The sequence below is a fragment of the Paramormyrops kingsleyae genome, chromosome 3 (assembly GCF_048594095.1).
Source record: "Paramormyrops kingsleyae isolate MSU_618 chromosome 3, PKINGS_0.4, whole genome shotgun sequence".
Taxonomy (NCBI): Eukaryota; Metazoa; Chordata; class Actinopteri; order Osteoglossiformes; family Mormyridae; genus Paramormyrops; species Paramormyrops kingsleyae.
The window spans coordinates 37789518-37801731 of record NC_132799.1 but is presented as its reverse complement, the minus strand read 5'-3'; the positions used below and the strand labels follow the sequence as shown (position 1 = coordinate 37801731).

Below are 12214 nucleotides of genomic sequence, written 5' to 3'. Positions count from 1 at the left end.
TGCCTAAAACATGAAACATGTAACCATCTCACAGCAAGTGTTAGCCAGGCTTGAGAAAAACTCCAGAGAAAGTAGTTAGTTGTGAAACTGTGTTGCACCCATAATGTATAATGAAAATGAAATAAAACAGCTATTTTCAATTCAATTCAAAAGGCTTTATTGGCATGAAGGTTTCAAGAACAATATTGCCAAAGCATCAAACTGCAGTTTTTTAGGTTTGATTGTTACAATTAACCCATGAAACAAACTGCAAGTGTTCATTTGTAGCAGAAATGTGTATTTTGCTTGCATTAAATAATTTAATATAGCTATAAATAATTAATCTAAGCAAACATTTTTTAAATTATTTGGCCAAAGCCAGAATGTGTTTGGTTCTGCCCAGTCCTCCCCTAAGTAGGCGAGCAGGAATTTCCCATTCCATTTCATGCCATGACAGTGCATATTACTTACACACTGGTTCATAGACATTGTAATGTTGTGCACGGGTTTGGCAAGCAGGGGACATGATGCAAGTGCCAATGTGGAGGTTTTAATCAAATAAAACCAAACCACCGGGCACAGCCCTGAACAGGGAACCAAACACAAACTCATGTACTCATGTACTGGGTTCACTAATGGAGCAGACAGAATTAACTGGGTTAAAACATTCACTAATGGAGCAGACTGGGCATTAAACTGACCTGCAGATGGCGAGGAGGCCCCAGGGTTATATATGGGAAACTTCAGCGCCCAGGTCAGCAGCCAATCACAAGATGGAACCCAGGGGGGCGCCGATGTCACCAGAGAATTGACTGGCCTTATCTGCAACAAAAATACTGTTGCAAACAAGATCATGGAATAATTTACATCATGCTTGACCTTCACAAAGTGTTGTACGTCCTCTATATGAAACAAACAATACTTCATTCTTGTACTGTATCCAAGCCCAATGCTATAAAATAAACATTACTACACAGTCTCACTGCAGCATCACACCATGGGGCACCTGTACAGAGAATACACACACTGCAGGGATATATGACGCCAGCGATGAGTCAGGAAACACTGCATAAGTTTACTGCTTGTAATGGGGCAGCACAGCATGAATGGCAGATGACCACACAGTCCACCTGTCGGGTCTTAAAGGCCTGTTTGACATTTAAATGTATTCTTTAAATTGCCAGACTAAGCAAGGAATGTGAATAGCTCCTGTACACTGAAGTGCATTTCACACAACAGGAGATGCTGAGCTAATCTACTGTGTAACTAAGTGGGGGCCACAATGTACATATGCCTGTGTTTGACAGATGATGCACCTGAATATTTCGCAGTCATATTCACTGCACCATCGTAGGCCTGAACTCCAAGGCCTGATACTGGCAAATTCAGCCTCAGCACTATGTCTAAGATAATCTTGGTGAGGTTTTCACAGTTGTTGAAGTCGTCTCATATAAGCCAATGAACTCCTCATGCACCACCAAATCAAGGACAACATCTTGGAGCCACAGGGCCTCCTGTTTAGCACCTGACGCGTCCTGTGTCCCGTCCATTATTACTGAATACTGCAATGTAGACATGGCCTTGATGTCATCTGTGATTATCCTGACAAATGATGAGCCCATCAAACTGATTAACTCATTCTGACAGTACTAGGAGGTCTATACCTCCATCTTGCCAGACAGCCACCTGCTTTAAGATCGGATGTCCTCATCTTAAAAGCTGGTTTACAGGTAGTTTCCCTTTTCAGTGATCATGCCCCCTAAAGGCCAAGCCCTGACTTGCTAGAAACATCTCACCACCAGAACCTTTTAGCAGATTTTCCTTTCTGTTGTTCAATGTGGGCACTGCTCGGCTGATCACTGACTGATCGGTTTTCATACGTTGCAGATAAAAGGGCAACTTTGTGGCCATCTGACTTATTATTTTGGCTAAATTTTTCTAGCGTTTTTTCCAGTTTCTAAAGGAAGCACTGACAAAAGCTGCTGCTATACTCTTTGCTTGTGTTTTGTTCCATGTGATAAAGTACTTAGAGTATTAAAAACATAGACCATCAAACGTCTGACTGAAATGCAGCCTGGGGTACCCCTGCATACTGGGGTGAGACGTCCTCAGGGCTACAGGTTGCTGGCTAGACCTACAGGTTGCTGGCTAGACCTACAGTGTGGGAATTTGACTTTTCAGGGAGGGCCCACCATCACCATGGCCCCTGTGGTCATCCCCCCCACCACACCCCCCCATGCTCAGGCAGTTAGTGCAGCTGGGACTGACAGTCCTCAGGATCTTGCACAGCCCCATGCAAATTCTGCCTGTTATTTTATTTTCTAATATGTAATATATTAATGTTATTGAAGCATTCTTTTGTTTTAGTTTATATACATTGTGTAAAATAAGAACTTTTTTTTTCTTTTTCCATTTGGCTAAATGTACAAAAGACCCCTTAGCACAGAAAAAGCTATTATGATTCTGGTGTCTCAGAAGCCTGTGTTGACTGGGGGCAGAATGTGCAAAACACAGTAATAAAGCATTAATTCATTCTAAGCTATGGGCTGTGTAATGCGCCTGCCACCTTCACCAGGCTGATGGGCAGACTGCTGGTGGGCGTCTCCCGTCAGGAGTGTCTGGTCTACCTGGGGGACACCCTGCTGCACGGTGCCTCTTTGATTCTGCCCTGAGGTCCCTGTGACTCGTGCTGGAGAGCGTGAGAGCAGCAGGCCTCAAACTCCATGTGAGGGGTGACGGTCCTGGGGTACACCATGCGGGGGACTGCATTGGCACTATGGAGGACAAAGTGCAGGCTGTTGTGAGCTGGCCCACTCCCACCACCCTGGAGCAGATCAAGAGCTCCCTGGGTCTGGCCTTCCATTAAAGGCTCCCCTTCTATTCCAGCTGCTGCAGAGGGACAGGCAGTTTGTCTGGTCACCACAGTGGCAGGAAACCTTGTGGAATCTGCAAAAGGCCCTGACTGAGGGCCTGGTGCTTGACCCTGCTCTTTATCCTAGACACTGATGCCAGTGGGGGCTGGATGGAGAGAGGGTGATCGCGAACTATAGCTGCAGGTTTAACAAGGTGGAGCATCGCTACTGCATCACCCATAGGGAGCTGCTGGAGGGGTGCTTTCCATCTGGTATGCCAAGTAATACCTGTGTGACCTGCCCTTCACTGTCAGGACAGCTCACTGGGCGCTGCACCTCTACTGTGAGTGGAGGGAGGTCTGGGACCCGGAGCGGCTCCAGCTGGGTGAGGCCTGTGCAGCAGGGGGCCAGGGAGAGGCATTCACCTGCCATAAGCAGTGTGCATGAGCCTGCCACACAAGCCGACAGCTATATTTCTTTGTTTTTCACATTTTAGCCATTCATTTTAAAGCAAAGACTGTGTGGGAACAGATTCCCAAAAGATCGTTCCGTCGGACGAAATTTGTTCACTTATGATTTCTAAGGTGATACAAAAACAACACATCTGCTCAGAGTATTCTGCAGTTAATGAATGTGGCCACGAGAGGGTGCTGTAGAGGGTGTTTATGTTCCATGTGAATTAGCCTCACGTAACCTTCCCTCATTCTTTAGTTTCCTTTAAGGTTTTCTCTGAGCTCAAGGAATTAACTACCCTTTCCATGAACTGAATCACAGATTGTTTAAAATAACTTCATTCTTTAAAAAGCCGTCAGTATGTAGAAGCACAGTCTGTTTAAATGTTCTTCTCCTGTTCACTTGAAATTTTGAGTTTTGGGAAGAGTGTTCTGAAATTTTTTCCTACCTAAAATATTTTCCTACCCGTAGCGGAAATTTGTAAGCATATCTGTTATTTTGTCCTACCTTGTGATAATATCCTACCAGCATAAATATCTGCTCCTCTCTCTGTTAAGGGTGGTAGGACATTATTATAGATGCAAACACTCCATAAATATCTGCTGCCCTCTCTGGTAAGGGTGGTAGGACATTATTATAGATGCAAACACTCCATAAATATCTGCTCCCCTCTCTGTTAAGGGTGGTAGGATATTATTATAGAGGTAAACACTTCATAAATATCTGCTCCCCTCTCTGTTAATGGTGGTAGGACATTATTATAGATATAAACACTCCATAAATATCTGCTCCCCTCTCTGTTAAGGGTGGTAGGACATTATTATAGATGTAAACACTCCATAAATATCTGCTCCTCTCTCTGTTAAGGGTGGTAGGATATTATTATAGATGTAAACACTTCATAAATATCTGCTCCCCTCTCTGTTAAGGGTGGTAGGACATTATTATAGATGCAAACACTCCATAAATATCTGCTCCCCTCTCTGTTAAGGGTGGTAGGACATTATTAAAGATACAGAAATATAGCTATAGTTATCTTTCATATTGTCATAGTTAATCTTTAAATGTCCATGTTTTTTCCTTTAGTGAATGTATCTCTGAGTATCCTAACCCATCCCTACTCATTAGACCAGCAGGTCCATTTCATATTTAAAACATTTGGGAATGTGAATATTTCATATAAGATGACCACTGTGTAGAGCCCTATTATTCAAATCACGGTCCTCGAGGTCTGAGCACTGCTGGTTTTCCAGCCTTCCTTTACCTGTGAGCCAGATGTGAAGCCTCTGACCAATCAGAATCAGTAATTATTAAACTACCTGGGAGAACTGAAAACAAGGCCTGGATTTGGAATCAAGGTCCAGATTTGAAGAGTCCTGGTCTAGAGTATAGAATACACTGCATATAAATAAATATAAAGAATATCCTTAAAAAAGAACAGCAATAAATGGATCACACAGGTTTTACTAATTAAGTTGTTATTTAATTAACTGGAATAATGTTTTTTTTTAGTCCAATCACAATGTCCCCACTAGCTTCATTAGTTACACAGCACCTGAAAATAGAGGAAATTTAATAATGTTACACAAAGCAGCACGTACTTGTAAAAGAGAAAATATAAAACTCTTATAACCCATGATTCTTCAGAAAACTGATATTTTCAGAAATGGCAACAGAAAGGATCATATATTCATGCGTGTTCCAATATAATGTGTCTTGGGATAAAATGTAGTCTTTGCATAGAGAAAGGATTTTTTTTATCATTTACCTCCACCTTCCAGTAGCGAACAGGCTATGTCCAACCTATGTCCACTTACTGCTCCTGGTGTTGTTTGTACATGGCACATGTTTCCACTCAGAAGGAATTCTTCAGCATACTGTAAAATTAATTATGAATGTAAATTTGTGATTGATTTACTACATTTATATAATATACAGGCATGTTTAATGTGAGCTTTATGACTACAGTTTTTCTTGACTTAAGATCTCTGCACAGTTCTCAGTTGCATCTGATCACTTTTCTTCACCTGAAATCATATTATCTGATCTTCACAGATGGAAAGCAGATCAACGTTTTATCAATCAGTTCAGTAAACACCGTTTGCTAATTAGTTCTAGTATTAGTTCTAGTATAACCTAGTATTAGGAAGTATGGTGTGGGTACAGGAGAAGGAGAAGAGGGAGATATCTGTTGAAGTAGGTGAAGGCACATGGAAGAGTGGATGCAGGTAGAGGACTTTTATTAGGTGGATGAATGAGTAGAGTGGGGTTAAGTGTAGGAGTGGGAAGAGTCATGCAAGGCGGTCAGGTGAATCACAGAGAAATGTGGTTATGTTGAGGGCATAGTCATGCAGATGGTGGGTGGAGTCATGATGAACAGCTGTGGTATTAGGAGGGTGGGGTAATGTAGAGGAGTAAGTGTGCTCATGTATAATGGGTCATACAGTGGAGTGGGCATGGGCATGTGTAATGAATGGACTTGGTTACATAGTTGAATAATTGGGGTTAAGATGTAGAGTAGCAGGTGTAACCAAGTAGGAGTCAGTATGGTCAAACATAAGTGGCTGGAAATACCTAGAAGAATAGGTGATGTTCTGCAGAGGAATACATGGGGTAAAGAGTGGGGTCAAGTCAAAGAGTGAGTGGAAGAAGAGGTGTGATAAGGGATAAAATACACTGGATGTGGCTTATGTGGTTATATGAGACAAAAAATTCCACTATTCATTTTAGAGTAAATTCCTTTGTTTTCTATGAGACTGCACAACATTTTATTGTTTTCTTAAATGTAATGCTTAACTGTTTTGCTATTTCGGTGCTCATTGGTTACCATATTTCATAGTTTGGACACATATCATTGAATATCATCACTACAATGAAACACTATTAACTGAATCCTCGAAATACCTAAATGTGTATGTAAATAGTACCTTCAGCACTAGAATTCCACAACTGCTGCCATCCATCTGTTTCTTGTGGTTCATGGTCTGCACTGTCCACACACCTTTGGACTCCTTACTTGCCCTCATCCTCAAAAAGTTTCTATTGCCATGTAAAATATATGCGTTCATATACAGCATTAAAAGAATTCTTAAAGCCTTAATTCTTATAAAAGATATAAAAATCATATATTTTTTATAAATATATGTGTGCGTGTGTGTGTGTGTGACGCTGGGCATGCAAGGCGACCGGGGAAACAGGCGAACGTAGCCGGAAATATGAATAAACAGGGTTTATTCAATGTTAACAGGAAAGAACAGCACAACGCGACAAACAACAATGACGGATCTGGGAAACCAAGGCAGACGTGGACTAATATACACAATACAGACTGACTTAAACAAGCGACAGGTGAATACAATCAGGAATTAACACGAGGTAACGAGGGGGGTGTGGCACATACGAGGATCGGACGAGCCGGGCGTCACAGTGTGTAATATTAGTTACCGCTTGTTCCACAGAATCTTCCTTTTGTAGGCATCCTCATTTCCCATTGGGTCAATTACAATGACCATCTTCTCTGCCATGTTCACAATCTAAATTTAAATCATTTAGAATATTATATGAATAACAGGCTCAATAAAACAATTTATAAAGGACTTCCCTTACAATGCTGAATGATTGTTCTGTAAACACATGCACAGATTGCTTAACTTATCTAAGCAATTCAAGGACTTAGTTTCAAATCTGTCAACATAACAAAAGGCAGAAAATCTGTCAAAGTATTGAAGAACCATCAGAAAAGAAATATAAACAAATCTTTCAGAAACATACCACAAGAATCCAATGTGCAGTAACATTTACAGGACACAGCCAAACATCCTCAGCTGGTAACTTCATCTGTAACAGTTAAATATAACAGATTATATATATATATATTAGGGGTGCACCGATCGATCGGCCTCGATCACGTTAATTTGAGGGGATCAGAAATCGACCATATTCCCATGAGATCCACCGATCTTAGTTATATGCTTTTAACTCTTTGGGGTCGAGTATGTCGTCGACGACATCGCGTACTTTTCGCGTCTATTTCAGTTTATAAATATCTCGCTGAAATCTTAATGTATAATCATGAAAAAAACGCTGGCTAAATCCGTAATCTGTCTTCTTTTCAAAACGTCCATTGTCGGAAGTATTAAAGTTTTTTTAATTAGGTTAAATCGGCAAAAAAGTAAACCATGTCATCTTACTTTGTTTTACCTGCATCGGGGGCGTGTAGTACCGCTCTCACCCGAAGATCGCTATTCACATTCTAAATAGCCGCATTAGCGCGTATTCAAATCGCATTCGCATGGTAATTTGATTAACAGCGCAACGGTGAAACGCGATCCAGATACATCCCCTTCAGCGCCATAAAAGGGGGTTGGGGACGTGGCCAGGTGACAATGGCTCATTCATACACATGAAAGTTGCTACATATTCAATGAAAGGAGCCAGAAATAGTTACATGAGTTAGGTTTTTCTTATTTATTTATCCAAATTAATGTTGCATCTACACCATTTAGTCATCTTCATGTAGCCAAGACTTTGGTGATCAGATATCTGGGATCAAAACAAACTGCCAGCATTGCTTACTATGTACTTTTATAATGTTTCTGCAAGTGTTCCAAACTGCATTTTGCAATGTCTATACTTTGATGTCAAATTTCAAACTTAACAAAAATCTGACATATTTACAATATATATTAAAATAAAGATGAGTGTAATGGCAAAACAAATATATAAGAAATAATTTATTTGCCATGAATTAAGTGTGATGAAATGTGTGATCATGCCCCAGTCAGTGAAAGTGTGTTTCCTACCCCTAGGCCCCAGAGGGTTAAATCAGCCTTTTCTCCCATTCCCGAGAGAGGTGCAGTGCAGGCTGCCTCCCTCCCTATTTTTTGGACAAGTGTGTCATAACAGCTATATATATATATATTTTTTTTTACAAAATTAGAGAAATTAAAGTCTGGAAGAAAAAATATGATTTTGTAGTTCAAACAGCAATGCTCATTTATATGTTCATTTATATTTGAGGACACTACCTCATGTTTTGTGAGTATTCATATCAATTTACTCAATAAAAATGGAAACATTGAAGTAACTGTCTTTTAGTTATGAAAGAAACAAGATCGGCAAAAAAAAATCGAGATCGGCAGGTAAGGTTGCCTAAGGATCGGTGATCGTTGATCGGCCAGAAAACTGCAATCGGTGCACCCCTAATATATATATATATATTAGTCAAAAGGAATGACTTTCTTAATAGGTAAATTACCTTAAGGAGACTTCTAAACTGTCCATTAAACAAGGAGCTTGAAACAATGGCACTGAGATGGAATATGGCCTTCTGTTAAAAACAATCAACATATTTAGTGCCAAAGTTCATCCATATACCATGCCAAGTAATTTCCATTCAAAAGTAACACAAACCTTTTGTTTTTTGAGCAAGAGGTGAATATGAGCATCAATAACCTGGAAAAAAGAGAAAACAAACAAATCAAAAAACAAAACTAATAAAGCAATAAACATTTTGCTATTCAACGAAAGTAATCATGTATTACTTCATCAGAAAGCCATTCTGCCCCTTGCAGAGTACGGAAAGAGGAGTTGTACAAATTATATGGTCCAACCACTGCTTCCACTTGTCCGTTGTGTTTTGCTGCCCAGAGTTCCTTTACTAAAAACAAAGACATAAAGAAATGTGTTGTGAAAAACATTTATCAACTTTATGAAAATAAATGGGACAAAGGAACAAAAAGGAGCAAGACCATCCCCCTAAAAAAACATCTAGAACAAGATGTTGAACTAGCACAGACAAGGAGGCGGATACATTAACAAAATGTAAAACATGTAGTTGGTACGTGGGGGGTATTAATAAAAGTGTAATAATGACTTTACACTTGCCTAGCCACCTCATTGTCTTGTTAGAAGCAGATCAAAATAGCCAACAGGCTAACCTCAAGCAGAACAGCCAAAATCTCCACCACATAAAGGACAAACCAGTGGAAGAGGTTTGACCAACGGGTCAAAACTCAAGAACCAAGTTCACTGCAGAAATCAGATCTTCTTGCTGAATGCCGCGTTTAATCTTTGATGGCATCATGTCCATTTCCTTCCTTTCAGCTACCATCTTTTTTTACCTGTTTATCTGTATTAATGTGTTCTGTTGGCATTTTCACACAAAACTGAATAACAGAAGGCTGTTCAGATTGTGGAGGTAAATCTGGAGGGTGGATTTCAGGAGACACATCAACTGTCATCATGTTCTCAACTTGATTAGGCATTGGGACTTTCTGGCCTGGTACGTCTGCAGTTGGGCTTCTTTTATAAGGTTTTATGTGGTCCAAATTGTACTTGTTTTTTAGCATAGCTCCTTAAGGTGTACTAAGAGTAACAAGTTTACTGCTGATAGTCTGAATAAAGTAAGGGCCAGAGAAGTCTGCTTCAATCCTGCCTCCCTTCCTTCCTCGCTTCCTCATATTGCACAAATTAGTACCTCATCTCCAACACTGTACTTTAAATTTTTGTACTTCTTCATTACTCTCCTGGAATATGCCTCCTTCTGTTTCTCTTGAGACTTTCTAATATTTTCCTCAGCTTTTTTTAACTGTTTCCATTTCTTTTTTTTGCTCCACTACTGTACTGTACATACTTTTCTTCTGCAGGAACAATGTGTAAAAGCTATTATTAAAAACAATTCAGCACAGTGTAATTAGTGGCACAGAAAGGAAGACGTACTAATCAGACATTATATTTAATAGTTTATAGTTTACACTCAGCACCTGTTCATAACAGTAAGAACTTAGCCATACCTATGGGGCCAGACAATACACCTGAAGCCGAGTATTACATGTGTTCTTTGTAGGGATGGGTACCGAAATTAGGTTCCAAATAAGAACCGATTCGAAAATGCCCGGTACCGGGTACCCACTCGGTTTTTTTAAATTTCGGATCTGTAAATCGGTTCTTAAACACCGCATCTGCTAGGACGTGTGTGGTTATCTGCCAGGACCTGTTTTAGTTGAGATTCGCTAGTTTTTTTTTTTTTTTTTTTAATTGCAAATTGTTTAAATGAAAATAGCGCATGCCTAACGTCACCACTAAACATTACTGCCAGAGAAGAAGAGTGCTAGCAGTGTTCGACATGGATCGCAAACGATCAAAAGTGTGGCTTCACTACACTAAAAAGGGAAACGATAAGGCAGCGTGCAACATATGCACAAAATTGATAAGTTGCTCAAAGTAGTGATGTGTCGTTCGCGAACGAGCCGGCTCTAAGAGCCGATGCTTTGAAGCGAACGAGAGGAGTCGAAACTTCAGCCGCTCCTGCTCGGCTCTGCTGAAAATCCATTCGGCAGGGGCGGGACTTTATTTATATGGGCACACAGAACATTGGCTCATAATGCCGTTTCCTTCACGAACGACACATCGGACTAGGATCGTACCATTATGTGAAAGAAGGAAGGGGGCAGACGCTCCGAAGACAGCGAGTGTTGGTACGGGACACTGTCGCTCTGTGCACCTGTCACTGCGACAGACAAGGAGCCAGATTTAAATGCAAGCGCATCGTGAAGAAAAAAAGGAGTGAAGAAATGAGTGAAAGCCGAAAAAGAAGCAGCATCTGGTTGCATTTCAGTGATATTGGACACTGCAAAGCAAAGTGCAGAATTTGTAATATGATCCTTATCTAATATCTAATATATCCTTTAGAGAAGGGTCAACAACAAACCTGCACAGACATATAAGAACCACCCACCCATCCGTGCAACTGGAGGAGTAACTGTGTATTTTTTGTAATGAAAAAATGCATAAAAATACGTAATGTCTGAAAACAATGAATAAGAAATTGCTTATACACAAACCATTCATAATTGCTTAATTGGGTGAAAATATAAGCATCCAAGTGATACTAAACGAAGAGCCATTCGGGAGCCGTAAGAGCCCGCTCTTTAAAGGGAGCCGATCCAAAAGAGCCGAAGCTTTGAAAAGAGCCGGAGTTCCCATCACTAGCTCAAAGGGCTGTACATCCAACCTCACTAAACATTTAAGGCAGCACGGGATCGATCTCAAAGAGTGTACAGTGTTTGATGTCTTGCAGTCTCCGAACACGAGAAAGCCCTCTTCAGCTAGCGATATCACTACCAATCCGCAATCACGGAGTACTAGCCGCGACACACCATTCACGTTAGCAATAAAAGGCAACATGACCAAAGAAAAAATTGAGGAGTGTCACAGAGCAGTTACCGCATTTGTGGTGAAAGGTCTGTTAGCAGAATTACGTCCACAGTGCATTACCTTGCCTTCTTGCAGCGGGATAATAATTCTAATGATCAGTATAGCCACTTTTATCTTCAGCCATTACCGGCGTAGTTTATTAATGACACGAACAGGTACACCGCTCTCCATGAGCCAAGTGCCGAGAGAGAGAGAGAAAAAAAGACATTCCCTTATATAGGGGGTGGCGCCAAAAACACACCTAACAAACACTGCCACCTATTGGCCAAGTGTAGGTACAGTTACATGCAATCATACATTTATCAACACTCCCACTTATGATTGACTTGTAAACTGTATAACTTTAACATAGTCAAATAAGCAAACAAAAATGGCAATCAAAAGTCAAGCATTTACACACCAAACATGACTCTTGCAAATTTCGTTTGCCTAAGTTTGGAGACAGGTTTGGTCATAGCATCTGCAACCATGTCATCTGTGGGACAGTAAGCAAGTGTCATCTCCTCGTTCCTTATGGTGGACCTAATAAAATGATATTTGATGTCCACATGTTTACACCTTTGCCTGGACACAGGATTCCTAACAAGCGCAATAGTTCCCTGGTTGTCCTCATAAACAACTGTTTTCATGTATACATGGGTATCTATTCCTTTCAGCAGTTGCTCCAAATAAATACACTCCTGTATTGTTAGAGCTAGAGCCATGTATTCGGC

The 12214-nt window shown here is 40.6% G+C and overlaps 2 long non-coding RNA genes across 2 annotated transcripts; both read right to left on the bottom strand.

The window, feature by feature from the left end:
• Window positions 1–4884: 4884 nt before the first annotated feature.
• On the bottom strand, window positions 4885–7157 carry LOC140588387 (uncharacterized). Its single transcript, XR_011989735.1, has 4 exons — window positions 7056–7157; window positions 6729–6817; window positions 6212–6323; window positions 4885–5161 (listed from the first exon to the last, which is right to left on the bottom strand). It is a non-coding gene; the product is annotated as an uncharacterized lncRNA (long non-coding RNA).
• A 1384-nt stretch (window positions 7158–8541) lies between these two features.
• On the bottom strand, window positions 8542–10123 carry LOC111852568 (uncharacterized). The gene is made up of 3 exons (XR_002840259.2): window positions 8828–10123; window positions 8697–8738; window positions 8542–8613 (listed from the first exon to the last, which is right to left on the bottom strand). It is a non-coding gene; the product is annotated as an uncharacterized lncRNA (long non-coding RNA).
• Window positions 10124–12214: the final 2091 nt, after the last annotated feature.